This window comes from Ailuropoda melanoleuca, chromosome 8 (genome assembly GCF_002007445.2).
Source record: "Ailuropoda melanoleuca isolate Jingjing chromosome 8, ASM200744v2, whole genome shotgun sequence".
In the NCBI taxonomy this organism is placed as follows: Eukaryota; Metazoa; Chordata; class Mammalia; order Carnivora; family Ursidae; genus Ailuropoda; species Ailuropoda melanoleuca.
The window spans coordinates 102,856,016-102,861,129 of NC_048225.1; the positions used below are offsets into that span (position 1 = coordinate 102,856,016).

Sequence of the window (5,114 nt, forward strand, 5' to 3'; positions counted from 1 at the left end):
TCTACTTTGGAGGCCAGCCGCTGGGTGGTAGAAATACCTTAAGCTTAAGCTTAAGAGTTGGGAACTAGGGGCTCTAGCTTCAGGTCTGACAAAAACCAGTACTAGATTAGTCTTTGACATCTCAGACTAGTCTTTTCCTCCTTCTGAGCCTCCGTTTTCTCATCTGTAAAATGAGTCACTCATGCTAAATCACCTCTCACCATCCCATTTCCATTTCCAGACAGAACAGGAGAATCTCTGCTTCTTCTGGGCCGTGTAGGCCGGCACAGACCCCTGGTCTGCTGTGTCACACTTGAAATAACACAACAGCCTTCTACCTGCCTCCCTATGGGGCCTGGCCAGCAGCGCGGGCCGCCGCAAACTTCATTTTCCTCCTGCCGTTCCCTTTCTGCTGCCTTCTTTCACCGCTCTGAATGTCCAAGATGGGGATACAAGGCTCTCTGAATCTTTCCAACCCCAGACACCCTGGGAAATGGCCTCACCAGGCCAGGACCCCCGACCTTCTCCATTCTCTCCTGCTCACCTTTCCTTGCAGCCATGCCCCCCTCTGCAAGTCTCTCTACCCTGCCAATTACCGTGGCCGCAAAGCACTTGTCGAAGTGCTCAGACATGTTTTCTTCTAGGACAGGAGCGGCTACTGGGAGCTGACCACCCACGGCTCCCAGGCGCTCTGCCGGGTGCCTTACACAAAGCCTCTCTCCCGCCATCTCCACAAGCACCCTGGGAGATATTGTCACCCCAGGGTCACAGATGAAGGAGGCACAGCACCAAGAAGTAGAGGGGGACGGTGGTGGAAACAATTAAAATCTGGATGCGTCTGTCTCCAGAGTCCACGCTTTTCTTCTGTTCACCGGTCACCTCTCCAGGATGCCTTCCCTGAATAATTCTGCTTGTGCTCTTGAAAAACATTCTCACCTCCAGGCTTTTCAACACTGATAGCTGTGGTTTAAAACTGCTTACGCTTTCATAATAGATTCCTTATTCCAGGGCCTCTTAATGATGTATGCACATCGTTTATTACTGTTTACATTTGTATAACAAATACAGTCAGCACATCTCCATGTATCGCTTTGGGTTGGTGTCTGGAGGCTTTGCAAGCTCACTTCCCTCTCTTGCTGTTACCACATGCGCCCCCCTAGGGAGGACCGTTGTCCTCTATTTCTCCCTACACCTCTGTGTGCGGCCCACGGCTTGGGGGTGCCACAGTGTGAGGAAAGCTATGGTTAAGTAAACTGTGTCATGCCTTGTCCTCAAGGCCCCCTTCCCCTCTTCCCACTCCAGACCCAGAAAGAAAGGTGCCCGCTCTGGGAGTTTCCTCAAACGGCGTGAGGGAGCCCGGTGGGCTGGCGGCCCTGTGTATGTACACTGTTCCCAGCATATGGTCTACACGCTGGTGCACGTGATCTTGGGCAGACGCTGATGGTAGGCCTTCACTGACTCTCCTCAGTCCAGTCTGTTCCACCCAGAACCACAGCCACTTGAAGTCACGAGCAATGAGTAGGCAGAGACCGATGCAGATCTAGGTAAGTCTGGAAATAAAGGAAGGCTTTTCTTTGGAATAGACTTTCACATGACATGGGCTGCTACCTTGCTTAAGGATTCCCGGGGCAGAGGCAAAACCCTCCGAGCCATCTTTTCTTTATGGGTGTTCTTGTCCTGGTTCTAGAAAAGCTGGTGCCGGAGGGGATGATCCCTGGAGGGGAAGGGGGGGGTGGGGTGGCCGTGTTGGTGCATTTGAGCAACTCAGCGGCCTGTTCTCAGCAGCTGGTGGGGGCCAGGAGACGTGCAACTAAACACCCGGCACCCTCACCCCCACCCCCAGCTCCTCCCTGGCCCAACTCCTCCTGCGAACTCTTTCTTCCTTCAGGGGGGAGGTCCCCCTGCCAGCTGCTCTCTCCTCCAGGTGTTTCCTGTGCGCCCTTTGTTTGCGGGGTGGCCGAGGCCAGGGAGGAGTCTGTGTGGGCCTCCCGCTAGCCAATGGCAGCCCGTGGGGGGGAGGCGGGCCCTCCTGTATCTGGGGAGAACCGACCAGAAACAGCAGCTGCCTCCCAACACCTGCCTTCCTGAGAGCCTGTAAACAGCGCGGGCCCAAGGAGGCTTCCTCCACATAGCAGGGCAGGGCCTTCGGTGGGGTCAGACCAAAGGGGATCATTTCCCAAGTGAAAATTCCAGAAGCTCCCCCCTCCCACAATTCCCTTTTCCCCTAAGGAAGGGGTCAAGGCCTAAGGTGTGGGTCACCTCAGGAACCTCAGGGCAAGGGACTCGGAATCCCTACAGGACGAGCCCAGGTGGCCCTGGGTCACCCTCCGCTGTCCACCCGCCATGAAGTGGATGGCATTGCTTCTGGAGGCGAGAGCCAAGAGTGGCCAGGTAGAGCCTCCCTGTCCTTCCCTCAGACCTGGAATAACAGCACACCCCATCCTTACCGAGCCCGCTCCCCCCACCAGCCCCAGCCAGCGGGTGCAAAGCCACATGCTGTCTTGGGTTTCTCGCTGGCCACTCTTCCCAGGAAGGCAGGCGCTATTTGTGGGTCAGTTTTCTGAGTTTCAGTTGAAACGATCCACTCCTCTGGATGATTATTTATCTATGTCTCCCTGTCAGGCTGTTGGCTTCTGGGGGGCCAGGCTGTTCGGATGCTACATTTTATCTCCTGTGCGGGGACTGGCACATAGTGGGCCAGTAACAATACTGTAAACAACGAAGGAGTGTTACCTTTGTAATCCTTTTCTGTCTGTATGTTTGTGGCGGGCCAACAGAATAACAAAATAATAAATAGCACTGGTGAGCCCTCCCCGTGTACATGATCTCGTTCAAGCTGCAGAACCCGAGGCATTGATATTATTGCCGTTGGACTAGAGAAGAGGAGACCGAGGCTCTGGAAGGTGAAGCAGGCGGGCTACAGGTGCACAGCTAGTGAGCGGTCGGGCCGAGCTCCAATCCGGGAAGGGCTGAATAAACAGAAACAACAAGAAAAATGAAGGCACAACTGGACCCATGGCTTCTTCTCATTCTTCCTGCCCTCCCTGAGCGCTCTGGTCTGCTGGATTCCAGGAACCTTTACGCCAGGCCACAGTTCACGTTGCAGAAAGTCAAAAAAGAGAAGTCTGGGTTCTCAATCTGACACATCGTTTAAGTTCAAGTCGGGTTGTCTCTCCTCTGGGAGATCCTTGCCATTTGTCCTAAAGTAGTTTTATAAAAAGCTTTTTGACCTCTCAAAGGAAGGAGTTGCTGCTCCCTCCCTCCCTCCCTCACGTGGATGGTGTTTTGTGTATGTATGTCTTCCGTGGATTTCTTTTTTGTTTTTGTATCATATTTCCAATCAAATGTAGGGCTGTAGAGATCACCTCTGAATAGGATCTGGATCTAATACGGTACCTGGATCTGAATCTGACAGCAAGAGGGCCGGGGGACCAGGTCGTCTGGTCTAANATGCCCCTGCCCTTCCATCCACCCACCTGACCTCCTACTGTTTGTGTTGGCCAAGGCTGATTTGGGTTTCTTCTCTCTGGCAGAAGAGAGTGAAGGTATTTCTCAAAACATGTCTCTTTCCCAACCCTCGTTCAAGCTAACCTCACCCATCTCTGACCACTTCCATTTGTCTAACCACCACCTGGGTATGAACTTCTGTGCCATGTATTGCTCTGTGTCGTTTCCACTCGTTTGCATCTAGTCCCTGCCTCAGTCTTTCCTGTACTCTCATATGTAATTATCCCATCACCTCCTTTGGACTGGCAACACCCTGAGGACAAAAACCCCGTTTCCTCATCTTTGCCTTCTCCCCCACCCTGTGCTTCTCCCAAGGACCCATCTCAGGGCATCAAAGGGCAGACAGAAAGCTGAAAGTCGACCTAGAGAACAGATCTTTCAAGCTGTCACGTGCAGCTGGCCCTGTGCTAGACTCCAGATACAGACCCTGGACTCCAAGGCCAGCATTGATCCACTCCAATCCCTCACATTCCCATAACACTCTAATTTTAACAAGTGCGTGTATGTCCTGTTCCACCCTTGTGAGTGTCTTTGAATCTCATTCCACGACACCCTCAGTGTTCCATTTTTTGCTTTCCCCACCTGGGAGGTAACATGGGAAAAGTCTCTTGGTCAAGCAGTGACGATGACAGGGAGGTTATTTTCCTTTTGGGAAAACAAGAGATGCCACTGGGACCTAAGCCTCCACGCTGACAGGCTCAGGGATGAAAGGAAGTGGGTCACAATGAACACCAGGAGTTCCTGTGTTTTGCACCAGGGCTGAGAAATCGGCAGCTGAGGGTGAAGCAATCCATCTGGCTGGTCTGTCCCTACTGGATTGAGATGTCCCCGACTAGAAAGACACAAAGGGCAGAGGAGGGGTTGGTCACTGGAGTGCCCCTTAACCTAGAGTTTCCACTAATCCTCCCTCATCGGGCTGGGCTGATGTTGGAAGACAGAGAGAGAAGGGAGACAAAAATCGGAGATTCAACAGACCGGCCGGTGGGTGGGGTATGCAGGGGAAGCCTCCATTATTACGGGATAAAAAAAAGATCTTTGCTTCGCCCTAGACCTTTCTGCTTTCAACTGCCTCACAAAAGAAGAGGTTGAGAATGTTGAAAGTGCCATGTCCACTCCACCTCCTGGGAGGTATGGGTGCGGGGAAATTGAGAGTAAAGCCTTGTATTTGCACAGCCTCTCCTGTTTATAGAATGTTGGATTGCACATCTGCTTATTTCCCACGGTGCCGGGAGGCAGAGGCGGCAGGTGATTTTACCCCCAACCAACAGAGAGGAAACTGGGAATCCGACAGCCAAGATGACCTGCCCGAGTTACACAACAACCAGATGGGGAGCTGGGAGTGGAGCCGGGCCGCCGATTCCTGGTCCACTCCTCTCCATGAGCTTCCGCTGTTTGGGAGCATGTGCAGATTATTTTGATGGGATCCCATGCTAGAACAATTCGAACTTGATTATTTAATGGTGGAGGACCCAGATCCCACTGTTCGCCACCTGTCCCCAAGGCCTTGGATTTTCCCTTTAACCCTATTTCTGAGCAGGTGAAACAATACCCAGTCAAGGGATTTTGCATCATGAAAGCCTCAAAGCCCAAAGCCCGAAATTACCACGGCCCAGCACTGCTGCCCTACA

The 5,114-nt window shown here is 52.7% G+C and overlaps 1 long non-coding RNA gene across 1 annotated transcript; it reads left to right on the forward strand.

Moving 5' to 3' along the window:
- Nucleotides 1-726: 726 nt before the first annotated feature.
- LOC117803457 lies at nt 727-3,217 on the forward strand. Its single transcript, XR_004627345.1, has 2 exons — nt 727-1,523; nt 2,816-3,217. It is a non-coding gene; the product is annotated as an uncharacterized LOC117803457 (long non-coding RNA).
- Nucleotides 3,218-5,114: the final 1,897 nt, after the last annotated feature.